Below are 27,316 nucleotides of genomic sequence, written 5' to 3'. Positions count from 1 at the left end.
CCTCTGAAGCCTGAGTGGGAACGCCCAGCCCTGGGGTGTGGCTTCAGGCACTTCCGGGACCCAGAAGGGACACCCCAACCTGCATTGTTCATTCCTTCTGGGGACACACCTGGGACACTCCCCTCCCAGGAGAGGCTAAGGTGGTTGGTTCCTTCCTCTGATCAGCTTGGAAGAGAGAACCCGAGGGGACAGAGTGGCTGACTCCAGAGCCCGGTAGGGACTGCAGCTGCAGGGCAGGTGCCTGTGTGCCTATGCATGTGTGTGCCCCCGAGTGTGCCCTCGAGTGTGCCCTCGTGTGCACACGTGTGAAATACACCCTGGGTAGGAACTGAGGCCAGGGAGACTCAGTAGAAGCAGCAGGAGGACCAAAGCTGAGCAAGGCTCCCCAGTGGGTCGAGGGCCCTGTGGTTCTCCAGGCTGTGGGGAGGAGGGAGGGACGTGGGGATGCCTGGTGTTGCCTGGATTTGGGGAGGAGATGTGGAAGCCAAGAAGAGAGGGGCCTTCATGTAAGGGAAGAGCCCTGAACACATCCCAGCGCCCTCCCATGGGGCCTTGCCACCCTCCACCTCCCTGGGTGTCCATTGTCCTTTCTATGAGGGGAACTGAGGCCTTGGAGCCTTGGTACAGGGATGGCCGCTGAGGGTAACGGGGTGCTTGTCTTGGTCTTCATGGAGGACAACCTAGGAGGATAGGCTGAAATGCAGCAGGAGGAATTGGGTCAGCTCTGAGGAGGTGCCTTCTTTGGGGAGATCAGAAGGGGGACCAGGGGACTGAAGCAATAGTCTAGACCCCCTTAATGGGATTTCCAAACCAGAAGTGGTTGTTTGGCTGGGGAAGGCAGAACCTTCCTGCGCTGCCTGGCGCTGTGTCTGTGGGGGGCCGGGGTAAGCCAAGCTGCTGGGACCTGGAAGGAGAATCCTGGAGTGCGGCCTGCCTTGCACTGTCCTTGGGTAAATCAGTGCGCACCAACTATGTCCCCTTGAGACCATGTCTGTTTTCATGTGCCCTCCCTGGATCCTCCCCTGGGACATCACCAGGAGATGGGACTAGTGAGCATCCTTAGGCAGCAGGCTTGACCACCTCTGCCTCAGTTTCCTCATCTGTAACATGGGGATAATGGATGTGCTCAGTTCTGTGAAGAGCTTGCTAAACGGTGCCCTGTTTCCATCTGGGGTGATGAGTGGGGGCGAGGAGGTAGTGCAGAACTGGCGGGGTCTCCTGACCCTGACCTGGGGTGGCTGAGGGCTGCGCAGGTGGCCCTGCGGAGGGCTCCTGGCTCCCCACTGCCCCACCTGCCCCTCCCTCCCCTCACACGGAGGATGGTGATAAACACTCTGCCAGCTCCTGCGGGGCCTGACCTCAGCGGCCAGGCATCTCCCCTTACCCCCACCCCAGCCGCAGGCCGCATTCCTGAGTGGAGGAGGCTGAGGCCAGACTCTCTGGCCCTCCACACTCAGAGTGTCCCGCTGCCTCCAGGTCCAGATGGCTGCTGCCCACCCTGCCACTTCCTTCCAGCCAGTCTCATGAGACTTGAACACCCAAGGACCCCAGCGGGAATCACTGATGGTCTAGTTCATAACTATGATGCTGAAAATAAGAGCACTTAGCATTTATCAAGCAATTAGGCCTCAGGTTTCATGCTGAGCACTTTATATGGATTCTGTCAATAAAGTCTCAAAACACCCATGAGGAAATAATTAGTAATTATTATTATTATTGCTCCTCGTTTTAGTAGAGAGAGCAAGGTGGGGAGGAAGGGCCAACCCAGGCTCAGAGAAGTCAAGTTGCTGGCTTGGCATCACCCAGCTAAGGAATGGGCAGAGGCAGGACCCCCATGATGCTAAGGTCTCAATCCCCCTCCTCCTCCCACATCATAGCACTGGGTTCCCTTTAGCCTGTCTCAACCCAGGACTCAGGATCACAGTCCTGAGAGAAGATGCAAGAACAGGAGACCAGAGGGCCCGGGCGTCCCTGGGACATCTCTGCTGTCAGGAACAATGAATGGGATCTCCCAGGTGTGGAGACCTTTGTGGAAAGTTTTGTGTCCCTTGTCATTCAATCCCCAGTTTCCTAGAGGTATGAAGGTAGAATCCTGGGCCAGCGGGCAGCCCTTTCCAGAACATTGCCTGAACCCCTTTGTCTTCAGGCCTGTTTTACCCTCTGCATGAGCAGTGAATGGACCCTTTTATAAAAGTTTCCCCTGGGAGCCTCAGCTTAAGAAATACACTGGTCTCTGCCTCTTTCTCTCTCCCTGATGTTGCCGATTGGGTACCCTACCCTGAGCTGTGTCCCCAGCCCTTTTTATTTTTTGAGACAGAGTTTGCTGAGTTGCTCAGGCTGGTTGTGAACTTGCGATCCTCCCCTGCCTTAGCCTCCTGAGTAGCTGTGATTATAGGCATGTGCCACCTTGCCTGGTTTCTCCATTTTTTATTAATCAAATACATTTTGACAGCCTTCCAGGAGACATGCAACAGCCTATGTTCCCTTACTGGGTTGGCATAATTCGAGCCCAAAGCATAGAAGTGTGATGTGAAATTTTGACCAAGGCCCCCTGGCTTTCCCTTTTTAACTTCCAGTTCCCCTCCTGATCTAACTTCCATTCAACTTGCTGTCATCTTTCCCCGTCTGTGTAATAACCGTCCAGTTCCTCTAGACCTGCTGTGCCACCCAGGCGCACCTGCTTCTCTCCTTCCTGTCCTGCCTTCTTTCCAACCCTTTCATTGTCTTCGGGCTCTGCTGGGCCTGGCTCCTGCTGGGTTCCTTATCTGCTTGCCCTGTGAGCTTCAGTGGGCATGGACTTGGGCATTAGACTCAGGGCCCAGTCCTGGCTCTGCCATCCACTGGCCTCGGGCCTGAGAAGGTCCTCCATCCTCCTTGGCCACACTCCCCCTTCTGCAAATGCTGTGCTGCCTTTGAGGGCTCCGTGGGGGTGGGAGGCAATGGAGGGAGAGTCAGGCCAGAGCTGCTCTGGAGGTGTAGTAGCACTTGTCATTGTTCTTAGTAACTTTCCATCCTGGGGTCTGCCCCTGCTAGCCTGGTTCTCTGTGACTGTGCTCAGGCACAGCAGGGGGCCTGCATTTTCAGGATGCACAGGAGGGTCTGGGCGGAGCGTGTATGCCTCCTGGTGGGACTGTCCTGTTCCCCTTGGGGCAGTTTGGGGAAGCTTGCAGGTTTCCTGACTGCTGCCAGGCAGGCCTTTACCATGTCACCAAACCACTGTCTACACTGTTGTTCCCTTCGTGCTGTGAAACACGATTTGGTATTTACAAATATCAAAATAAAATTGTTGCCAGGCATGGAGGCGCATGCCTGTCATCCCAGTGACAACAGAGGCAGGAGGATCCAAAGTTCAAGGCCAGCCTCAGCAACTTAGCGAGACCCTGTCTCAAAATAAAAAATAAAAAGGGCTGGGGATGTGGCTTAGTGGTTGAGTACCCAAGTTCAATCCCCCAGCATCAAATAAATAAATAAATGAATGAATAAAATGAATCAATAAATAGAGTTGTCGAGCCATACATATTTCCCATTACAAACATCTTGCACCTCACACTTTAGGAAACACAGGGTCCCATGAACTCTTCCTTCCTGTTTTTTTTTTTTTTTTGAGGTGTGTCAGTTTTTTTTTTTTAATGAGAAATTTAAAATAGATACAGAAGTCACAAGAATAGCGTAATGAACGGCTTTGCGCCCATCCCCTGCTTCACAACCACCGACTCTTTGCTGTTTTTATTTCATCTATTTTGCTCCTTCCCTCCTTCCCCCATTTATTTATTTTTATGCTGGAGTGTTTTTAAAGCAAATCCCAGACATTAGATCATTTCGCTTTAAATACTTCAGCATGTATCATTAACAGATAAGGACTTTTTATTTTACTATTATGGTAATACCATTATCCCAGTTAACATAATTATTAATAATTTCTTGAGGTCAGCTACTACCCCATCTGTGTTCAATTTTCCCTGATTATCTCAAAAGCATCTTGTTTCGGTCGGTTGGTTTGAGTCAGGCAGATGGGCTGGGAATGACGCTGCGTTCAGCCGTCTGTTGGGGTGATAATCAGGTGTTGACGGCACTGCCCGTCTTTCCACCAGGTAATGATGACATGTGATGATTTTTTCCGAGGCGTCCGCATTTCCTAGTTTCTGTCCTCCCGCCATCTGCCTTCCCTCCAGGCTCCCAGCTGATGAAGTCAGGAGCCCATGTCGGGCCCTCTCTGCTCCCCAGCCTCCTGACCCTGGCCTTGACTGTGCCTGTCCAGAGACAGTGGGTGGAGGGCAGCGCTTTGGGGTGAAGCCTGGGGCCGCGGGGAGCCCCCTTGGTTGACCTTCGGATGCCCCATTCGATGAGTACGGTGTCCCTGGATGTCCATGGAAGGCTGACTGGCTTTCTCAGAGTGGGGCCAGCTGGCAGCACTGGCCATGGGGTCGCTTGGCTCTGGGAAACACAGCTGCCTCACAGGGTGGGGGTCTGGCTGGCCCGGGTGACAGTGTGAGAGCCCACCCTTCTTCGCTCCCCTCTGTGGCCCAGCTCCCCTGTGCCCTGGGCTTTCACTGCCAGGCAAAGTCCCGCTTCTCCGAGCTGTCGCCTGCTCAGGCTTGGGAGGCGGCTCTGACCCTCCAGACCCCTCGTGTCTCCTTGGGAAGGTCACTCCCAGGGTCCCCAACCCTGCTTCCTTCCTCTCTTCCCTTGGCTTAGGACATCTCGCACCTGGGATCTGCTGGGTGGTGTGTTTGCATTTTGGGAAGCAGAAGCTGGGGGGTACTGGCCCTTTTCCACCCTCGAGCTGGAAAGGGCTTCCCGGGCACCTTTCAGGAAGTCATAGCCCTTCTCTGGTCCCGTAGGTCTCATCTGAGACGTACCCAACAGCTTGAGACCAGACCCAGTTGCCCACAGGGACATGGAGGCTCGGTTGTGTGCGTGTGTGTGTGTGCGTGCGCTCACAGTCCTGTGTGAGTGTGTGTGTCACACACGGACTCAGAACCACACAGCCCTGAGCCTCTGTCCTTGTCACTCTCCGCTTTCTGTGTTGCTGTGAGTTCTGCCATTCTCTGGGTCCTGCTCTGTTCCCGAGGTCCCAGTCTGCACCCTCAGCCCTAAAATGCAAAGACCCCTCCCTCTTGAACCTTGGGCAGAGGAACCCCTTCCTCATCCTCAGGCCCCCCAAGATTCCTCCAGAGCCCTCTGTGATTCAGGCGTTTCGGAGCTCTTGTCCTTTCCCCTTTTCCAGGGACACTCCTCCCACCTCAAGACAGTTTCAGAGGCCCCAGAATGAACCCCGAATGCCTGACACTTAGTGGGGGTATCACTGTTGTGTGGGACTGAGTCCCCAGTTCCTGAGCATCTAATGAACACTAGGTCCCCTCCACCCCACAGGAAAAAGATCGCTGTCCCTGATCTACCCAGGGCTGCTGAAAATATGTGATTCGACAAGTTGGCGAGGAGGGAGGATAATTTGAGGTCATGGAAAGAGCCCTGGCTCCGGAGCTGGAAGAGCTGGGTTGGAGTTCTGGACTCTTCCTGGCCATCCTGGCTCAGTGAGCCTCGGGCTCCTACCTGTGGAGTGGCCACAATAGCACTGACATCTCAGGGTGTGTGAGGACATCGTGAGATAGGTGCCAGAGCCCCCTGGCAGAGGGGGTCCCACAGCCTCCCTGCAATGAGCACTCGCGCCGTTGGCAGCAGTGTTGGCCCAGCCGAGAGGGTGGCGTGCACGTGGAGGGGCAGAATGACTTGCGGTGGGCGCTTCTCAGACTGAATCCAGGCCTCTCTGCTTCCCTGTGTGGACGCCTCTGAGGGACAACAGAGGTCTGGGGCCCCTGGAGAGGGAGAAGCAGAGAAGGGAGAATAGCAGGCCCCTGGCCAAGGCGTCTGTGTTGGCGGCGCCGGCCTCTGCGGCTCCTCCAGGACGCACTGCGGGTGGGTGGAATCCACAGGGGTGAGACACAGAGGCCGGAACGTGCCGAGGATGCTTGGGGCCGCTTATCTCGGCCAGGAATGCGCTGTGGTATTATTAGCCAGCAGCCTCTCGCCTTGGAACAACCACCGGGGGGCATGTTGGACACCTGTCCAGCTCTGCCTGCCCAGACAGCCCGTGGGTGCCTGTGCCCAGCTAGTGCCCATGGCTGAAGATCACGAGTGTGCCTGTGTGCGGGTGTGTGTGCATGTACAGGCGTGCCAGTGTGTCACTGTGTATGTGGGTATGTGCCTGTGTGGGAGAGAGTGGCTGCCAGAGTGGATCTTGAAGCTGAGTGTGGTGGCGCATGCCTGTAATCCCAGGGGCTTGGGAGGCTGAGGTGGGAGGATCGCAAGTTCAAGGCCAGCCTCAGCAACTTAACAAGGCCCTAAGCAACTAAGTGAGAGTCTGTCTCAAAAATAAAACATCAAAAGGACTGGGGATGTAGCTCGTTGGTAAAACATCCCTGAGTTCAATCCCAGCACCAAAAATAAATAATACTACTACAAGATCTTTGGGACATATGCATGGGAGCTGTACAGAAGTGTGTGTGTGTACACCTCTGATCATGCCTGTGTGTGCAGCTGTATGCATGTGTGGGAGTTTAAGTGAATGTGCTGGGTGTAGCATGTGGGTGGGTCTCTGTGTGCGAAGGTGTGCCCCTGTGTGTGTGTGTGTGTGTGTGTGTGTGTGTGCAAGCATGTGGTGGGCGTGCAGCTGTGGCTGTGTGTGCCCTGGCGTGGGGGAAGCAGAGCACCCCCAGGGGTCCTAAGGGACAGAGGGAAGTAAGGGACAAAGGGAAACAGAGGGCCCCACTGAAGTGCCACAACAGGTTGGAGGCTGGGTGGCCCAAGGAGAGGACAGCAGGCCGGGGTGTGCGGGTTGGGTGGAGGGGCTGCTGGCTGGAGCCTCTAAGGCAGATGATAAAGAGCCCTGAGTTCAGGCAGCCTGAGTCTACGTCCTGACTGTCACTCACTAACCTTGTGACCTTGGGCAAGCGCTGACCCTGTCCAAGGCTCAGTTTCCTCATCTCTGCCACCGTGACAGTCACAGTTCCTGCCAGTTAGAATTAGCCAAAGAACACATGGCCTGGAGCCCACCCTGAGCTTCATGATGGTAACGGCAGCAGCAACGACCTTGCTGCTGTCGCCATCGTCACCACCATGTGGTCCCTGCCGCTGCCCTGCACCTGCCTTGACAGTTCCTTTCGGCTGTGATCCCTGGGCAGGATGGGGGACACCCAGCTCCCAGTAATTGATGGAAGCTCAGAGAGGGCAAGACTGGCCCAGGGTCACCAGGGACCCAAAGCAGGGCCATGAGAGCCCAGGTCCTGGCCTTGGGTTTCTGGGGCAGAAATTCCCCGCCAGGCTGGAGGGTAAGAAGAGCCTGCAGAGCTAGGCGTGGTGGCGCAAGCCTGTAATCCCAGCAGCTCAGGAGCCTGAGGCAGGAGGATCACGAGTTCAAAGCCAGCCTCAGCAAAAGTGAGGCACTAAGCAACTCAGTGAGATCCGGTCTCTAAATAAAATACAAAATAGGACTGGGCATGTGGCTCAGTGGTTGAGTGCTCCTGAGTTCAATCCCCCGTACCATAAAAAAAAAAAAAAAAAAAAGAGGCTGCTGCTTCCCCGGGACAGCTGCTGCAGACAGCCGAGGACCGTCCCGCGCAGCAAGCAGGAAGCCCCCAGCTCTCACTGCTCTCCACAAGCCTCCTGCAAATAGACTCTCACGTGGGAGAAAGTGCAGCCAAGGGACCTGGGGCAGGCCCCAGGGTCCCGGCTCTGCTGACCCCTCCAGGCGAGGAGAACTGGCCACTGGACCTGGGTGGACTCTGCCAGCACCTGCTTGGGCGCTGACCCTGGCCAGACCTGGTGGAATTCCCAGGAGGCACTGGGCCTGCTCAGAGGTGGGCTCCTCTCCCTCTCTCTGCCTCACCAGCACAGCCCACAGCCGAGTGGAGGTGGGAGCGGGCGCCTGGCGCCCGGGTGCATGGGGTGGGCAAAGGCAGGTGGAACCTGCCAGGACGCCTTGCCCTGGAGTCTGACCAGAGAAGGCTTGTTTTTCACCACCGACTACCCGGAAGGGGAAGAAAACCCCAACAACAACAAAAACAACTACCAAACTTGTTTGTTCTTTTTTCTTTCTCTCTCTTTTTTTTTTTTTTCTACTGAAATCTGCAGTTAATGGCTGGTTGGTTGTACATTATTAAACAGGCAGCTGGAGATTTGCCAGGGTAGATTGCTTGAGCCAAGACTCACAGCCTGAACACAGTGTTCCAAGAAAACAGTCACCTCCGGGTCCCTGGGGAGGAGCGCCCAAGGAGGGCTGCAGCCGTGGTCCCTGTCTGTGCCCACGCCTCCTGCCCCAGCCTCTGCTCTGGTCCTCTTGTGGACAGCAGGGCTGCACCACACCTGGTGCCTGAGCATCCTCTGTCCAAGCCCCGTGGGTCCCTTACTATCCTTGTCCTCCTCTTGGGCATTAGGAGCCGAGGCAAGGTCCTGCATCTGTCCCTGGGTGGATCAGGCCAGCACCCCTTCTCCTAGGAACCAGCGTGGCTCAGGGGCCTGAGCACTGGGCTGGGGGCCGGGGACCTGCTTCTGGACTCAGCACCATTGATGCCCCCACCCCATGGTGACCCTGGGACTTGACTTATTCTTCCTGGTCCCACTTTCTACTTCACCTTGAGGAGGGCTCGGGTGGGAAACTCAAATTTCTCACTAACATTTTGTGAGCCCTGATTGGGTGACCAGGGGAACAGGCTGGGGTGGGGTCCCTCTTGCCCCATCCCTGCCCCATCAGTGAAACCAAGAGCTGTGTCCCAAGCAAACCCTGCTGGGAGGGTGTGGCCACCAGCCAACCTTTTTAGGTGCCCCCTCTAGACACCATGAAGCCCACTGGGGTCAAGATGGACATCTGAAGATGTCTCCAAGTCTTCCAGGTGGAAGAGGGAGCTGAGAGTCCCCAGTGTGGACACTGCCAGCCCCGGCCACTGACGTCTGCAGGACCAGCCGCTGCTAGTGTGTGTGTATATGTCAGAGGGGTGTTAGTTTGGGAGCTGGGTCCAGATGAACCCCCGAACCTCTGAGAGATAATGTAGCGTCGGGCTAAGAGTGCAGACCCTGAGATCAACTCTGTCACCGCTACTTGTTTGCTGCCTTGTTATTGACTTGGGCAAGTGGCCTCACCTCTCCTGTCCCCGAGCTGTATGAAGCAGGGCTAGAATAGCATCCACGCCCTGCGCTGGGGGAGGTTGATGAGCACTCGGCTCCTAAGAGGGCCTGGCGCGCGTTCAGCGCACATTAGCTGTTGGATCTAAGTGGCCCCTCCTCCGGCTCCCTCTTCTCTCTCTTCACACGACACGACGCTCTTTGTGTTTTTGTTTCTTCGTGTGGTTTCTTCAGCGTCTCCCTCTTCGGGGCCACATGCTCCTCGAAGTCAGGGGCCTCTTCTGCCTTTGCTCCTGATCACCTGCAGGGCCACACAAGGCCTGACCTGCTGCAGGCACTCAGAGAGCCCATGGAAGGAGGGAATGAGGGTCAGCTGGGAAAAGATCTGAACCACAGAGACACCTGAGCATGGCGTGTGGAAGGATCCAGAAGCTGGGGACCACTGGGGAGGCCCACCCTAGGAAGCCACCCCTCTGGCACACATGTGGGTGATTTTTGATAAAGCTTTGAAGGGATTTGTTCTCTGAAGCAGGAGTGAGGACCCCAGGAAGCAGGTTTGCACCCCGGGTCGGAGCTGCCTTGGTGGAGGGAGTGGACTCTGGAGGCCCACGTGCAGCTGCCAGGCCCAAGGAGAACCGGGCACTGTCCACGTCCTAGCACGGCCCTGGGGCTCAGCCTCCTTGATGCTGCTGTCTCCGTCAGGAGAGGAGTAGCAATCCTAGCGATGCCTCTGAACTTCAGTTTCCTCATCTTTAAAGTGGGGTCAGTTGTGGTCAACAGCAGAAGGATTGTCAGGAGGATTAGAAGGAATGAAATACCCACAAAGCTCTAATGCCTGGCACTAGGAAGCACTCAATGAATTTGAGCATTTATTAAACAGGGCCTAAAAGACATAGGGGTGAGAGAAATGAATCGGGACTCTGGGATGGATGTGGTGATGGCATCTTTGAAGAAGGACAATGTGGAGATAGCTAACACTTACGGGCGTTTGCTGTGGGCCAGACCCTGCACTCAAGGCTCAGAGCAGTTAAGTAACTTGCCAGAGATCACACAGCCAGTGAGCAGTGTGACCTGGCTTTTGACATGATCCGCACAACTCCAGTGCTGGATTCTCTTCCCTCTACTCCTGGGCTTCCTTCGGACGGGGTCAAGTTTTTCTGATTCTTATGCCTCAGGAAGGATAGCACCCCATTTCAAGGGGGAGCCAAATGATCACTGTTTTGTACAGGGGCTTGTTTCCAGCTGCTGAAGCTCCAAGTGCTATCCAGCCAAAGCTGCCATGGAGAGGGTGAGCGTGCCTGCAGGGAGCTGTCCACAGCCCAGGGACAGGGGACAGGGACACAGCCAGGCTGAGGAGGGTGGGGGAAGGGAAGCAGATGTTCTGGAGGTAGGAAGGGGCAGGCCATGCGGTGATGGCAGGCTGTGGGGGAGGAGTAGGGAGGGGCACCGAGGCCTGCACCGGGCCAGCAGGCTGCTCTGGACTTTGGCGAGGGTGCCCTGCTGACCACTGGGCAGTGGCAGTCAGGGGAGTCTGGGTGGCAGGGGCCATTTGTCCAGTGCTTGGGTCTGCCTGAGACAGCATGTGAGTGAATGTTCAGCCACCAGCCCGGCCTCCTCCCCTTCCCCAGCCCAGCAGCCGGCTTGGCTAAAGGTCAGCTCTGGTGGAGTGGCCAGCACGCTCCCCACTGGCCAGTGCCCATGTGCCTGACCCTGTCTGAATGCTGTCCCATCTCTAGTGGCTGCTCCTGGCTGCTTCTGCCTCTTGGCCCTTCTGAGATGAGTGGGAATGGTCCCAGGACCCTGGGAGTTCACAAACGAAGGGGCAGTGAGACAGGGAGGTGTGGGCAGTGCAGTTTGCCTTGGCTTACCTTTCAAGATGGTTTTTCCAGACTTTAATGATGCCTGTTGTGTCTTTATCATCTGAGATCAAAATTGAGTCCATTTTAAAAATCTTTTTTATGTTTTTATTCATCAAATATTTATTTTCTACTCATGTCCTCCTCTGGATGCACTTTGGTTTATGGGGTATAAAAGAGAACCTGACCTTTCTGAAGATGTCTGAATAGCACGCGGTACAATGGAATTTTCACCACCTGTGGTCTAGACTATATACTTCTATTAACACAACCCAAAGTGCCTTTTGGGGTCAGCCATATTCCATTGTTAGCTAAAGTGAATTTCTGAAATCTTAGAACTCACTGAATCTTAGAACTTTCCCTGAGTTGACTATTGGTAATTCATGTTTCTTATGACTTTTGAACTGTAGGTTAGGACATTACCCAAGAGGAATGTTCCCTCAGTAATTGCAGCCCATGTATAAAGTCAGTCTTGCATTTTGCCTCGGTGAGTCTTAACCTGCTTCTTCCCCTTTGTGTGCCTGGTAAGCCTCTCCCCTACATCTTCACCTACATTACTGATAACTATGTTGAACAAGCCAGGGCAGAGGACAGAGCCCTTTGGCAAGTCAGGAAGTTGACATTGATCTATTAATCAACACCCCTTTGCTTGCTGGCTAGGAATCCACTCAGCTTTCTATCTTGTCTCCAAGAATTCCATCACCCATCCTGACAACGCCTTCCTGAAATCCAGATAAGCTGGGTCTGGGGGATTCCCCATCGCTCCGTCTAGGAACCTCATCCTAACGGGGTTAGGAGGGTGGATGCGGCCCTGTGAGGGAGGGATGTTGGGCTCCCTGGAAGGATCCAGGCTGAAGCTGGTGGTCTTTGTAGGAAAGGGAGGAGGGGCGGCCCAAGAGGAGGCCTGGAGGCGGCTAAGTCCCCAGGGTCCTTCCAGCTTCGAAACTGAGCTTCTCAGGGGAGGTGAGGGATCTGTGTCCAGACACTGGCAGTGACTTTCTGCCAAGGACCAATCGTGTTCCTGGGACTCTCCTAGGAAACTTGGAGGCCACCAGAGGCTGTTGGGTGAGGAGACTGAAACGAGGAGGGCCTGCGTCTGACCTGCTGTCATGAAGGCCCTGGCTCTGGTCAGAGGCTCCTGGGGCTGCATTCAGGTGTCACCTCCTGGCTGGAGACTGAGGCAGGGTCAGAGGAGGGAGGGGCGCTGCTGGCAGCTGCTTCCCTGGAGCTCCCCGGGCTGCCTTCCTCCGCCCTCCACTGCCAGAGCCCAAGCTCTTGTGGGAGACCCAGCCCTTCTTCCCCCCACCCCCCCCAACCGCTGGCTTCTGTAGGCGGAGACTATGAAAATACATGCAGATGAGATGCAAATGGAGGAAGGGGTCTTCACCTGAGCTTTAAGGACGATAAATAGGTGAGAAACCAGGAGGGAGAGAGGGGCTCTTCAGGTCACAGGGTGGCTGAGGCTTCTGGGGTCAGCTCTGGAGGGAGCCCTAGCAAGGGGGCTTCCAGGGGTGACCCTGAGATGATGTCCTGGCAGACAGCCCAACTGCAGGGGGAGAGGGGTAGGCAGAGGGGAGGGGTCACTCGAAGGCACAGAGGTTGACCAACGCCTAGGGCGACCCTGGAAGCCTGGCTTCTAGCCAGCCGTGTGTTGGGCCCGGCAGGATCAGAACCCAGAAGAACAACTTTTCCCAGGACTGTCCATGCGGCCCCTCCCCTTGGGACCTGCCCTCTCTGTGAAGAGGGGAAGAAGGGGCAGCTCCAGAAACTAGAACCCGCCCCCAACGACAACATCCCCATCACTATTAGACCTGGGAGCTGGACCTCCCTGCAGGGCACTGTTGTCTGACCCTGTGACCATAGTGTCACATGACATTGTACCCTCCAGAGAGAGAGCTGGATCCAAGCTCCCTTTGGTCATCTGCACTGTCTCTAAGGCTAGGATGGTTAGTAATCCCTCGTGGGGACTTGCATGGAAACGCGCTCTGGAAAGATCGGGTTAGGTGGGCACTGAGTGAGGAGCAGAGGAAGGAGCTCCAGGCGGACCCACAGCTCCTGTCCTGTCCCCCACCGCCCAGGCGTGGGGCTGAGAGGCCAGGGAGACTGGATTCGTCGCTCGTGGGCCACATCTTTCTCTGGACTTTATTCTTGCCCTATTCTTTTGCTTCTCTGTGTCCTTTGTCCCCTTCTCTGTTATGCGCCCCCTCTTCCAATGAGGCGCCTCTCTCAGCACCTGGCCCGGCCCGCACCATTCATTTCTCCTGCTCTTCTCAATGGCCTCTCTGTCGCTCCAGGGTGCACCCCCAGCTCCTTCCTCCTCCTCCTGGGTCTCTGTTTCTGGCTCCTCTTTGTCCCATCCGCTCTGCTCCTGCCTGTCCTGTCCTCTGTTTCTGCAGCCTCTGTCTCCAGCTAACAAGACTTCACTGAGCCCTGCTAGAAGCCAGGCACGGCCATCTCCTCTTGGTTCCGGAGCCCCCCCGCCTCTTGCCGCCACCCCTCTCCCTGCCCGACCCTCGACCCTCTGCCTCTGTCCTCTCTTCGCCCGGCTCCACTGGGCGCCAACACTGGTGTTATTCAGTTTTCTGGGAACCCCCCCCAGGGCTACCCTGAATGGACTGACCACAACTGGAACCAGATGTTCAGTCCTGCACTCGGGGCTGTGAGGGAGGGAGGAGGTGGGAAGGGTGTGGGCTGGTGTGAGGGGCGTGGGTGGGAAAGGCTGGGGTCCTCCTCTGAGCTGTGGAGGAGGGAGGCTGGTTTGGAGAAGGAACAGGAAGCAGAGCCCAAGCTTCTTAGAAAGCAGTCCTCAGTGTGTGTGCGCGCCTGCGTGTGTTCACATGCGAGCGTGTGTTCACACGCGAGCGTGTGCAGGGCCAGGTGGGCGATGGGCTGTGGGACAGCCCTTGGAATAAAGAGGAAAGTGCTCTCTTTCTCTGAAGTCCTCTGGCACTTTGCTTCCTCGGTGTGGCTTGTCAGGAACTGCTGAGCTCATGGTTCTGTCCAGGTTGGAAAAGAGAGGGTGATGTTGAGGTGGAGGGTGTAACCTCCAAAGGCTCCCGAGGGCAGCTGGGGGGTTGCGCTCTGAGGCCCTCCAGATCTGCCACAGACCTGCGGGCGCTGGGATGCCTCGGGGACTTCCTGCATCACTCTGATGGTTCCCAACCTACCAAGGTCAGGTTTTTTGCTTTGTTTTGTTTTTGGCAGGGGGGGGGGGGGGTTTCACTTGCAATTATAGGGCTTCAAAGATAAATGTCTGCTATAGCCTTGTGCAATAGGGAGCTTTTTAAAACGCTCTTTTATGCAGTTACTAACCAATCATCTGCCTGGCCATTCCTCCACCATTCATTCATTCCACATTTATTGAGCATCTACTATGTTTCAACCTTATTCTAGTAGGCGCTGATGAGGAAGGAGAGGGGAGAGAAAGGCATGAATAAAGTTGTCATTGCTCAGCAAGTGGGAGTCTCAGACAGGCACCCAGCTGATGGTACACTGCAGCACTGGAGAATGAGCTGGGGTGTCGGGGTGCCAACCAAGTGGTGCAGTGGGAGAAGGCTCCCTGGAGCACGAGGCTGTGGAATGGAGCCCTGGATGTGACAGGGAGCAGAGGGAACGGCGGGACGAGAAGGTATGGAAGTCAAGTTGCGGGATGGGGGTGAGGAGGTTCTGGAGGCTTCCACAGAGCTCCTGGGATGCTTCATTTGTAGCGGAGACTGGATGTTGTGGGCAGTGGGGAGCCATGGACTTTTTGGTGTGAGTCAGGATAATCTGGGTGTGGATGGGAAGAAGGAAATGGGGATGGTGGCTCGTTCTGCTGTTCTGGGGACCTGAGGGTGGGCGGGGCTCCTGTGTTATAGCTTATGGCCTCCATCCACCTCTCAAGGGGACAGAGAGCTGAAATTGACACAGAACCCACTACCCCCTGGCTTGACCAGGGCTGACCAAGCCTGGGAGGGGCCCTGAGTCAGCGGTGGGGGGGTAAGGGATAAGTAGGATGTGACTATCAGGTGTCACCTTGGCCCCAGCGTTGGGGCCAGTGAGTGGGAGACTGGGTTTGGGCTGGTCAGCAGGGCAGGGAGCACCCAGCGAGGTGACCCCCACAGTCTGTTCTTCTCCTTGTCTTTACCATCTCTGAGCAGCATCCACATTCTCTGGGACTGAGACTGCTATCAAGGCCATAGGTTCTGAGTGCTGGAATTTGGGGGTCTGGAAACCTGAACTTTTCTTCTACCTGGGAGGGGATGAGGTCATCTTGCTGTAGTGTGGGGAGGTGGGCAGGGCATGAGGAAAGGGAATGATGTCCCCCTCTCTGCTCTCCCCACTTGTAAGTTCCTGAGAAGTATCCCTCCCTTCCATCCCCAAGAGCTTGTTTTCCCTGACCGGGGGACAAGGAAACACTTTAGAACTCTGAAAATCTTCCTGTGGTTCTGGCCCCAGAAGCCCCCAAACTTGGTCTTTCTCTGGGTTCCCCCTGTCCTTTTACTCCAGAGGAAAACTGAAGCCTGAAGTCTGGGGGAGCTTTGGCTGGATTAATAAAATTAGCGATGGCTGGCTGGTGGCACACACCTGTAATCCCAGCAGCTCTGGAGGCTGAGGCAGGAGGATCAACAAGTTTGAGTCCAGCCTGGGCAACTTGTGAGACCCTGTCTCAAAAATAAAATAAAAAGGGCTGAGGATACAGCTCAGTGGTAGGGTACCCCTGAGTGCAATCCCCAATATCACAAAAATAAATAAATAAATAAAAAATAGAAGAAATGCACTTAATGAGTGTTAGAACTGGAAAAGAGCTTAAACACCTTTGGATCCAAACTTAATGTCCAGCAGGGGAAACAGGCTCAGAGCTGTGGGTCCCTGGCCCAGATGGGACGACAGGGGTCTTTCCACCCAGGAAGCTGAGTGGGGAGCTTGGCCTCAGCCTGCCTGTCCGAGTTGAGGCTCCTTGTCGAAGCTGTCCTGCGGGCCTTCAACAAGTCATCTTACCACTCTCACGTCACCTTCTTCAGCTGGGATAATGAGAGTGACTCGAAGCTGAACCAAGCGTTGTTTAAGAGCCTAGCAGACAGTGGGCGAGCAGCAAATGACTTAACCTTTCCTTTCGAGAGAATCCTGTCAGCTTCTTCACTTTTTATCATTTGTAAGATGCCCCCAAGTTTTTCAAAGAACTTTAACCCTGTTAATTTTGATTACAAAAAATTTCACACATGAAATGGTTATAGCTCTCTGGATTCTGCAGTGAACATTTTGGTATACAATCGGCCCTCCAGAGCCATGGATTCTGCATTGGTGTAGTTAACCAACGCTGACTGAAAACATCCGGAAAAAACCGTGATTGTTTTGAACATGTACTAACTTTCTTCTTGTTATTGTTCCTTAAATAAAACGATACTACCACTATTTAGCCAGCATTTATGCTGCCCTAGGTACTATGAGTATTCTAGTGGTGATTTAAAGCATTCTGGAGGATGTATGCAGGGTTATCCCATTTTATAGAAGGCACTTGAGCATCAGTGGGTTTTGGTATCCCCCGGGGTCCTGCAACCAGTGTTCCAATGGGGAACAATGGCATTGGGACAATGGCATTTCATCAGTCCATCTTAATTTTCTGATGCATTTAAAAGAGTTGAAGCATGCATTTCATTAACTAGGCTCAGTCCAAATCACTTTTGAATATGTAATCACCAATGTCCCAGCTCAGCCCAGGATAAAAAAACGGCTTGTCCCACACTTGACAGCCAAAGAAAAAACAGGTCCAGGAGTGCCATTCCTGGCATCTGGTCCCAAGTGCCTTGGAAATACCACAAAGCTGAGTCCCGTCCAAAAGTTGAAGGTTGCTCCGTTGTTGTCATCAGCCCTAGCCCTGCAGCCCTTTGGCCATTGCACCATAGATATCTGTCCCACAAGATCCTGGATCTCTCGCGTCCTGATTCCTTCCTGACCCCTTCCCCAGCCCTGTCCCCCCAGTCCTCAGACCCCTCCGCCAGGTCCCTCAGAAGCCGCTAGGCCAATGGCCAAAGTAGGTCAACTTCCTGCCCCAGGTGCCGGCGCCCTGCCCCGCCGGCGGGAGCTGGGAGAGGGCGCGGCAGGGGTTAAAGGAGGCGCGGCCGCGGCGGGGGGCAGCCCGCGCTGACTCCGGGAAGGAGGCGGTGCGCGCCGTCGCCGGGAGGGAGCCGGCCCTGCGCCCTCCGCTTGCTCAGTTGCTCCCAACAGTGGCCTTGGGACCAGCTCGGCTCCCCACGCCCCGCGCCCGCCTGGACACCGCGCTCACTCACCGCCTTCCTTTCGGCAACCAGCTTCTTGCCAGCCAGCTGCCACCCGCCACTGCCCACCTCCCCCGTCCTGCCAGCCCCTCTGCCCAGACCCCACCCCACCCAGTGGCGCCTCGGCCAGAAAGGTGAGTGTGTGAGTGTGTGAGTGTGTGTGAGTGTGTGAGTGTGTGTGTGTGTGTGTGTGCGCGCGCAGGGGGATGGAGCTGGCCAGCACGCTGGCATGTGGGCAGGGATGCTGTCAAGACCACCAGTCAGGAAGTAAACTAGGGAAGATAGGTCAGCCCCACCCTGCCCATGTCCCTGGGCTAGGCTAGCCCCTGGAGCCCACCTGTCAGCCCGTGTCTTCAGATGGTTCTGGCAGGGATGTCTGGGGTGCGGCTGTCCCTACGTGTGCCGAGAGCGGCCAGTCGGAGGAGTGTTGCTTGCTGGGGAAGTTGCTGCTTGAGACCGAGGCCGGGGAGTGGTGAGGGACAGTTGACCAAGGGGGTGGGCAGGATGTGGGTGCTTCTCTTCTACTCCCTGCCTGCCCGCCACAAGCTGCACGGGTGGAGGAACCCAGGAGGGGCACGAGCCTCTTTTCCTCTTCATGCCTTTCCCTGCCATCCCGGGAACTGCTTTGGGGACACTTTTCTCCTCTTTGGGGCTCTCTTTGCTCCCAGAAGGCTGACCAAGGCTGCAGGGAAGGGGTTGGCAGGCTGGAAGAGGGAGAGTGGAAAGCTCTTTTCCCCGGCCCCCTCCCCTCTGCGTGGGTCCAGTGGGCCTTTGCCCATGGGCATAGCCTGGCATGAGTGCCCCTGCCACCCTCCCCCAGCCAGCAGGCTCACTCCCTCCTCACCCCTCTAGGCAGAAATGGCTAATCCAGGTGGTTAATGAACAGACACGGGCAGCTGCCTTCCACCCCCTCCCCCACCCCTCTTCTGACTGATGCCCTGCCCAGAGCCCCTTTCCCACCTGGAGAAGCCATACAGGGCTAATCTCAGTCCCCCGACCGCCATTCAGGACCAGGGCCAGGACTGCCTGCCCAGATGTTTTTAGACTGGCCTCTGTCGAAGAGGACACTGGGACCGGGTGGCTGAGGGGGTCAGAGAGAAGCCTGCTGGGCTCTCAGGCTGGGCTCCCAGCAGGGGGTGGGATAGGGCTGGGGGACCAGATGGGTGCTGGCTGGGGAGGAGTCGGACTGGGGAGGGTAGGAAGGCAGATGTGGGTGAGAATGGGGGGGGGGACTAGAAAATAGGCTTCCAGAGTCTTTGGGGACAGGGGCGTCCCTCCTGAAAGCCCCAGCAGCTCCTCTGTTCTGCAGAGCAGAGGTGGAATAGGGTCCTGGAGGGAGCACTCCTTCCCCTTCCTGAAGCTGCCCAGAGTGGGGTGGGACCGTTGTGGCTAAGACTTGGTCTTAAGTCACTCCTACCCTTGCCAGCTGGCAGCCGCTCCTGCCTCCCCCACCCCAGCTCCCCCCCACCAGGACCTCAAAGCTTGCTGCAACTGACAGATCTTCTGCCCTGACACCTCTGGCCAGAGTTGGGCAGGGAAGCCCTAAATAGGATAAGTGTTGGGGATCCCAGCTCCAGTTGACCTGGACTGGGCTCCCGGAGGAGGGGCAGGGAGCTGAGAGGAGTGGGCTGGGGGCTCTCGACTGGACCCTCAGGGCTACCAGAGCTGGGGTGGGGGAGCCAAGACTTTGATCAGGTACTAAGGATCCTTGAATGGTAGAGGAGGCAGTCCAGGAATCCCCAAACCCCCGGCTTTCCTTTGCCATCTCTCTTCCCATACTGCTTCCCTTAGAGCAGGAGCGTAGAGTCCCACTGGGGTGGCAGTGCCCAGGAATTTTAAACCTGGATTGCTGGTGGTCCCATGGAGCAGGCTGGGCTGGGTGCATGCCAGGCAAGGGAAGAAGCTACCTTCTGGGACTGTCTTCTTGGCACTGATGGACTGTGACTGAGCCGTGGCGTTTGGGAGCCCTCAGGGTCTCTTCCTCCTGACACAAGAGCAGGAGGCAAGAAGCAGAATGGATTTTTGTTTGGTTGAAGGAATGGAGGATGGGGGCCCAGAGGTGGAAATCGGGCTTAAAGAAGAGCTTCTCTTGAGTCTGGATGGGAGCTGCCTTGTAAGGTAGTGAGTGTCCTGTCCTGGGGGCAGTGCAGACAGTGGCTGGACAACAGCTTGGAAGGATTCCTGAGCTGGGATGTGGTCAGAGGCACGACCTTTAAGGTCTCTTGGGATGCTGAGGTCCTGGGATTCTTGGAGTCGGGGAATTCTCTGACACCAGCTTGGGGGATCAGGAAGCATGGCCTCTGGCCTGGGGTGTGGGCACGGACACACAGGGGCCCTCTCTCTGCCAGTACTTAGGGAACAGGGAGACCGAAGTTTCGCCCTTGCACCGTGCCCCTCCCTGGCACCCACCCATCCCTCAGCTGCCCACCAGGTCTGCCTCCAGCTGCTTCCTGCCCAGTTCTGAGGTCTTCCGATTCAGTGCGCCTTGCCCTGCTGGTTAACTCCTCCAGGGCTGGAGTGGTTCAGCGGATTGTGGGACACAGTGTAGCATGGAGGGGACAGACCTCACCCCCAACCCCTGCCAACAGTGTCTGTGGACAGGGTGAATCCCCTGCCTGCCTAGAGAGGGTGGGCAAAGGAGTAACGCCAGGATTCCAGGGCAGGCTCGCCGGAGCCTCACCTTCTCCATCTGTTAATTCTGTGGGGTTGTCAGGACAGCTTGAAGTGCTTTGTGCAATAGTGTGTGTGTGTGTGTGTGTGTGTGTGTGTGTGTGTGTGTACAACCACGGGCACTGTTCTCAAGGGCCTCTCCGGAGGGGTGTGGGGGAGGAGCAGGCCACCTCCCACCAGGCCTCTCTCCAAACCTGCTTTCCCTATAGTGGACAGTGAGTGGAGAGGCGAGGTGTGGGGTGCGGTGGAAGCTTTCCCCAAGTCCAGTGTAGGGAGCTGGGCTCCCACTGTGCAGTGTCCAGGTGGGCTTCCCGGGGTGGGCTTGGGACCCTTCCTGGGTGCATCCTTCCTACGCTGGCCTGCCTTTCTCACGGCCTGCTCTGTGGGTGCTCTGATCCCTGTCTCCTGAGGATGAAGGGGCGGGAGTCCCAGGCCCTCCAGCCAACCTCCCGTCTCCAATTAGGGCAGCTCCTCTCCCGCTACTGGTTTCCTCCAAAGAGGAAGGCAAGTCTCTTTGACCCCAGAAAGAGACACTGAGGCCCAGTTGGGGGATCTGTTTGGGGGTGGAGGACAGAGAAGACGGGAAGCTCTCCCCATTCCTGGGACCTGAAGAAAGCAAATCAGAAGGGTGACTATGGGTGTGGGAGAAGGTGGTTTTTGGAGGCTGGGGAGGGACTGGCCTTTACTTTGTCCCCAGTGCTGTCCTTTTGTGGCCTCTGGCTTGGTGGCTCCCTGGCCGGCTGGCTCTTAGCTCTGCAGAACTATTAGGCAGGCAGAGTGTGGGCCCAGGCCAGCTGGAACGGGAGTGGGGGGTGGCTGGACTGCCAGCCCTGCAGCAGTGCCCACCTGCCCGGGTGCCCCTGACCCTTATGCAAGGTCACGCCCGGCCCTCGCCACTGTCCTTCTCTCAAACTGCCTGAAGCACTTTCCCACTTTGAAGGGAGGACCGTGGAAGGCTGAAGACCCTCAGCATAGCTGGGCCCTGGGCCTGCCTGTCCTCTGGCTGGTGACCTTGGCCATCCTCCTACTTGCCCCCTCTTTGGTTTCCCCGGGGGAGGGTGCCTGGGTTCCGTGGTTGGAGTGATGTGTGGGGGGGTAGGTGTGCTGGGGCGTTTCTGTGCTACCTCCTCTGGGGATCCTGCCTTTTAGGGCTGCAATCCTGGAGCTCCGGCCTGGGTGTGGGAGGCAGGAGGGATCCGCCCACAAGCGGGGCACTGGGAGCTGATGGAGGTGGGGGATGAGGGCCACAGGAGTGCCTGGGTGGACTCTACACCTTTGCCCAACGAGGGTCCCATCCTGGGTCCAGCTCCCCCAGGACCCTTCTTCTCCCTGGGATCCTCGGAGTGTCCTGTGTACTCACTTGCCAGATGATTGCTGGCTCCTTGCGGGCAGGCCAGTACCTTTGCTGTACCCAGCGGTGCTGCTGAACTAGGCCAGAGGACTGAGGCTTGGGACAGGTCCGTGGAGGACCTGGAAGCAGGGCTGTGTTCATGGGCACAAGGCTGAGAGTGCCTGTCCCCAGCCAGCCGGCGGGGGCCCAACTCATGACAAGTCCATTCACTGGTTGTGTGGTCTTGGCAAGTGACTGAACCCCTCCCTGCCTCCGCCCCCTGCCACCGGAGCCTCACTCCTCACTGGGAAATGGGGTAACGATAGTTCCTGCTTCATGGTGTGGCCATGAAGGTCAACGAGTTAGTGTATCGAAGGCACTTTGAACAATGCCTGGCGCGTAGTAAGTGCCCAGTCAATGGGAGGAACTGTTATTGTAAGTGTGGTGGGCTTGGAGCCCACCTCTGTGGGCCCTTTTCTCTTGCATCCTGGTTGTTTCTTCCCTGAGGCGGGGAGAGTTTGGGGACTGAAGAGCGGAGGAGAGAGTGGCATGGCTTTCCCAGAAGGGGTCCTAGAATCAACTCAGAGCAGAGTCTTCCTTTCCTGTAAGTCGCTACCTCTCTCTGCAACTAGGGGGCAGGCAGGGAGATGAGGGGACCTCTGGGGCCCTTGTTTCCCCAGGGAGCCCGTGCAGATCTGTGTTTAAGGAGGACTCTGAGAAAGCTGCCACATTATTATAAACCAGCCCTGCTGGGGGCCCAACTCACCCCTTCACAGGGATCACTGAATTGGAGGCTCGCAGACCCCAGGCAGGCTAGTCTCGACCGTGGGCTACACCCATAGGGGTGGCATCTACATTTTTTTTTTTTTTTTGGTACCAGGGATTGAACTTGGGCACTCGACCACTGAGCCACATCCCCAGCCCTGTTTTCTATGTTATTTAGAGACAGGGTCTCACTGAGTTGCTCAGGCTGAGGCTGGCTTTGAACTCACAATCCTCCTGTCTCAGCCTCCAGGAGGCGTTGTACCTCGTGATCACAGGTACCGCTGGGATCACAGGTATGTGCCACCGCACCCCACTAAGGGTGGCATCTACATTTTAAAGTAGGATCCTGAACAGCTGCTGCCAAGTTGTATCTTAAACCCTCCCTGAAATCTAACCTGTGGTCCTCATGCTGCAACTTCAGTTCAGTTCCTTCTTCCTGAGTGCCCCATGAGCTGAGAGCTTTAAGCGGGCAGGGTAGGGCCTGTCTACACTCCCTCTCTCTCCCAGGCTTCTTCCCCTCTGGGGTCCTCGCTTTCCAGTGCCCCTGACATTCTTCATTAGCAGGGGTCAGCCCTCAAGCCCTGCCAAGCTATGCTCTCCGCCCAGCCTGAGTCCCACCCAGGGAGGCCTGGGTTGCTCTGGGTCGGGGGTGAGCTCCATTTCCGGATCCCTGGCCCGCCCAGTTGCAGCTGTAAAAAGCGTTAAGTTTTTTGTTTTTTGTTTTTTTGGGAAAGAATGGGCTTAGGTTGATGATGATGACAGCTGGGAGCCCTCCCCGCCCTCCCCTCCTCAGGCCCTGCTCACCTCTGCCCCGTTTCTAGGCCATGGCTCATCTAGAGGTGGGTCTCACCTTTGACCCTTGGCCTCTACCAGACCTGGGCAGTCAGCTGGTCTGCAGCCACCCTTTAGGGGAAGTCTGGGTTTAGACTTGGGTTTGGTGTTGGGGTCGGGGATGGGGTGTGGCTGGGGGCTTCAAGGGACGTGCAAGAGACAGTCTCCACCTTGGGGGGTCCCTGGGTGGGAGAGCAGTGTACTCTGGGACGCCGTCCAGTCCAGTGCTGGCCCCGTCCTTTTGGGTGAGTCCCTTCCCTCGCTCAGCCTCAGTGCCTTGACCTGTGAGACAGGGCTGGAGAGGTGTGGACTGGACGACTCTGACATCTCCCTGCAGGGGCCTCCCCTGGTCCCAGGCTGTGGAACTTCACCTTGGATTGACCTTGCCTCCCTCCAGGCCCTGCCCCCACTTCTGGCAGTCGTTGGCAGGAAGTCCTGCTGATTAGGGCCCTAATCACCGGCTGAGACTCCCAGAAAAGGCAGAGCTGGTTGAGCCAGGAAGGGGGGCGGAGGTGGGGCATTGGGCTGGGCCGGGGGGCAGTTGAGGCTGCTGGGGTTGTGCTGGAAGAGGCTGGTGGTCCCAGGGTTCTGCTCCTTGGGTCCGGGGCAGGCTTGTGTGCCCCCCATGGAGCGGCAGCTGAGGCCAGCTGGCCTCCTGACTGTCCATGTTAAAGCCTTTTAGGGCATCCTCCCTGTGCCAGGCAAGGTGCCAGGTATGGGACTGGAAAGGCCAGGGCCAAGCGGTCTGTTGGGAGACAAAGGGAAGTAGACGGAGTGTTTCTGCAGCGCGCGGTGGGAATCTGTTGGCTTGAGCGGGTGGGGTGGAGGAAGCTTGGGGGAAGCGCCTCTTGGGATGGGGTTTGAAGACGGAGAAGAGCTTTGCAGGGCATAAAGGACAAGGTGTCTTCAGGTACAGGGGAGGGGTGCACGGGGGCACGGTGACTGTAGACCGGTGTTGGGGCTGGACAGCTAGGGGTCCCTCCCAGCTCTGCTGCTGGCTCTCTGTGTGACATTGGCCTGAACCTTAGTGTCTGCATCTGGAAATTGGGGTTAATATCCCGCCTTCCTAGCGCTATGAGAGAATCCCAGAGAGATGTTGTTTGCAAAGCGTGCAGTGCAGTGAGCAGTGGTTTCAAAATGAGGAGTCTGAGCAAGGGTGGCTTTGGGGTGAACCTGGGGTGTCGTGGGGGTGGGGACTTCCTGGGCCAGATTGGAGGGGAGCAGCAGCGAGAAATGCCGAGAATGCCGAATGCCAGGAGGTTTAGATTTAGGAAGGGGGTTGGGCAGGGGGCCCTGGGGACAGGCCATCAGCCAGGACTTGGGTCCCTGGAGTCCTGGGTCCAAATTCCTTAACTCTGGGGCTGTGACATCCTCTCTCATGGATGTCACTTCATTTCCCTGGCTTCCTTCCTGTGTGCCACCTCCCCTTTTGGATGGAGAGGCCAAGGAGGTGACAAACTCTTCTTCCCGGGAGATCCCTCAGGCCGGCCTGAGAGCCTGAGATGCAGCAGGCAGGAGTGAGGGTAGACCGCAGGCAGCTCACATTTCGAAGGTATCTGTCTGGTCTGGTCCGGCCCATAGGAGGCACACTGTAGAATAAATGAGTGAACAACAGGGGCGTCCCCTAGTCAGGATGTCTTGGAGGCAGCAGTGCCCCACCTAACCGTAAGTGACCTTGGTGAGCATGGGGACAGAGGCTGACTGTCTCTAGCCAGGAGGGATGTTGAGTGTCTCAAAAGCCAGGTACCAGCATGTCTCAGGTGCTCGTGACTGCTTTAAGGAGGAGGAACTTTGGGAACTTTCACTGGAGCAATAGCCTGTCGGGGAGGCAGTGCGGTGTGGGGTCCAGACCACAGACTGCAGCCGCTCTCTGGGTTTGAATCCCGATTCTGCCTCTGCAGGCTGTGTGACTGTGTTACTCAACCAGATAGTGGTTATCTTCACTCATCTGTGAAATGTAAGAAATGGGGTCCAGCCTGGGCCATGCAGTGTGACCCTTGGTCATTGTTATTACTACTATTGGTGCCGGGGAGAGTGGGGCACGGGGCAGGGGCTTCTTGCCCCTGTGAGTGCAGCTGTCCAGAGAGGGACAGAGAGTGCTGGAGACAGACAGGGTTCCAGGGAGGCTCAGAAAGAACTCCAGTGCCTGAGAGGTACCTCTGCCACCACGTGTGGCCACAGCTGAGCTGGGCTGTGCTGGGCACTGAGCGTGGGAGCAGAGGCGTCAGCCAGCCTGGATTCCAGACTGGGTCCCTGGGAGAGCAGGGGCAAGGAGTGGGGTTGAGGGAGGAGAGGTGAGCTGGGAGGGGGCCCGGACTCTCCTGAAGTCCCCATGGTCTGCCAGGGATTCCTTCTCTCTTCCTTTGCCACAGGGCCTTGTCTCTTGGCTCCAGAGTCTCTGAAGCCCTGGGTTCATCCTTCGCAGCTTGCGCAGCCTCTTCTATGTCTGTGCTGCGAGCCTGACCCCTCTAAAGAGTTAGAACCGGTTCATCCCCGCAGCTGCTGGCTGGCTGCGCCCCCCGCCCCCCATTCCCCTTCCAACTGCCTTCCTTCATGTCCCCAGCTGCTCTGCCCAGGATGAGTGAGAACAGATTTTGGGAGCCTGCCCCAACCGAGGGAGGAGAGGGGTCTGCATAGTATAATGGAAGGACCCAGGCCAGGGAGTCAGGTAGCCCACTGGTCCCCCTTTGCACTGTGTGACTTTGGGCAGATGAATTCCCTTTTCTGGACTTTAGTGTCCTCCCTGGTGGCATGGGAGGCTGGAGTTAGGAGAGTTCTTTCTTTTCAGCTGTGTTGAAATTTTGCCAGTTGATGGATCTTTCTGGACAGAGGCCCATGCTCTTGGGGCCTTTGGAAGAGCTGTCTGTGTGGAGGTGGGGTCCTCAGGGCCATCAGGATCTGCTGGGACTCTGACTGGGACACTCCCTCCCAGCCCTTCGCCCAGTCGCTGCGTCTCCAGGCAGCCAGCTCTGCTTCTGGGAACTGCGCAGAGGCCACAGCTGTGAGGGCGCGCTGGCCAGAATCTCATCTGCACCCATGACTCAGGTGGGATGTGCTGGCGGGTTGAGCCCTTGGCCACTCTCAGGGAACCGAGTGGGAGGAAGGCATGTGCTGAGGGTGCAGGGGCTCCGCGAGTAGCTGTGAGCAACCGCTCGGTGTCTTGACCACAGAGGCGGCTCCTGGACTGCCCAGTGCTCTCTGGGGCTCCGGAATGCTCCCCAGAGGCCCAGCCACTGAATCACTGCAGCCTAGGCGTCCTGTCGTCCTTAGGGGCTGAGGGTCCTGGCTGGCAGGGGTGACTTGTCTCTGCCCCTCTTCCCCTTCCTCTCTGTCCCTCTTCTACAATCTGCTGTCACATCCGCTAGGCCCTTGATTTTTTAAGCATCCATGTGACTTACCTGAAGGGGCAGAGGATTTGCAGTCTGGTTGTCCTGCATTTGAGACTAGCTCAACCACTCTTAGCTGTGTGACTTTGACCCCTTTGTTTTTTCCTTGTTGAATTTCAGCGGCCTCGTTTGGCAAAAGGGACTATGTGTCCAAAGCACACGGACTCTGAATGTGTTCAGATCCTATGCATGTCCCACCAGCCCCAAACTGTTTTGTCCTTCCTTACTACCTCCATCTCTGAAATTCCTGTTCTCCATGCTTCTATCCCATAACTTCCAGGTTGTTTATTCTCCTCTCAGCTCCACCCTGTTTGTGCACCTGTCCATCCTTTCCTGACACCTCCTGCCTAGCATCCGTCTTTGTGCCTTATCCCTCGCCTCTGCTTCCAGACAGGACTCGGGACAGGCAGATCCTGCAGTGGGTGGCCAGGCTCCTGAGCACACTTTGAAAGGAACCCAGAAGTCTGGGTGTGCTTTGGGGCCTCCTGAGCTGGTCTCCTGCTGTCCCTTGCCCAGTTGTTCACAGCTGCTGCTTTCCCGGTCTGGCTTCCTGAGTCCCCTTTGCTCTGCAGGCCGCTCCTGCAGTGGCTGCTTTGACAGTGCTGGTGTGTTCCCAGCTGCACAGCTTTGCTGGGGGTGGGGCTGGAGTGCCAGGGCATGACTTTGCAGCTGGCAAAGTGGTCTGGCGTGTGTGCTGTGTGCCCCAGGGTGTCGTGAGCTGTGTGTCTATGTGGCTGTGGCCGCTGTGACTCTGGGTCAGCGAGTCTCTATCTGATGGGAGCTTTCTCTAGTCCATTTGAACTGCCGGTGTTTTCTGAGCTGGAGAAAGCCAGTCTTCCGCGCCCTCCCTGCCCTGCGCTCCAGGCCTGGCTTCAGATGCGTGCATCCCTGAGTCCTCGGGTAACAAGGAAACATCACGGCAGAGTGGATATGCGTCAGATGGAGCCGAACAATGCTGGTGACAGCCAGGCCTCCTCTGGCCTTCTGTGCTGGCCTGGCTTCAAGACTCTGCTGCCAGCTAATTGGGAGTGAGAGGGGCTTCCTGTCATTGGCCACAGATGGACTTAAAGGAACAACATGGACCTGGGCTGCCCTGCCCCCGGG

At 56.7% G+C, this 27,316-nt stretch overlaps 1 protein-coding gene and 1 long non-coding RNA gene across 19 annotated transcripts in view; one reads left to right on the top strand and one right to left on the bottom strand.

The window, feature by feature from the left end:
• TNS1 (tensin 1) overlaps nucleotides 1-27,316 on the top strand; it is a 210,284-nt gene that overhangs the window by 65,814 nt on the left and 117,154 nt on the right. For 2 of the 18 annotated variants that reach the window (XM_079132541.1, XM_079132539.1), the window contains exon 1: nucleotides 82-213. The exons of 12 other annotated variants lie outside the window; for them this stretch is intronic. The gene's annotated coding sequence lies outside the window, so the exon portion shown is untranslated. Of the gene's footprint in view, nucleotides 1-81; nucleotides 214-17,142; nucleotides 17,365-23,602; nucleotides 23,737-27,316 lie in introns of those variants that run through there. 4 more of the 18 variants (XM_079132538.1, XM_079132533.1, XM_079132544.1 and 1 more) reach the window with 3 other exon arrangements.
• On the bottom strand, nucleotides 14,184-15,710 carry LOC306656939. The gene is made up of 2 exons (XR_013762678.1): nucleotides 15,540-15,710; nucleotides 14,184-14,741 (listed from the first exon to the last, which is right to left on the bottom strand). It is a non-coding gene; the product is annotated as an uncharacterized lncRNA (long non-coding RNA).

Source organism: Sciurus vulgaris (genome assembly GCF_902686455.1).
Source record: "Sciurus vulgaris genome assembly, chromosome: 3".
NCBI lineage: Eukaryota > Metazoa > Chordata > Mammalia > Rodentia > Sciuridae > Sciurus > Sciurus vulgaris.
This window is presented reverse-complemented; position numbering and strand designations above follow the sequence as displayed.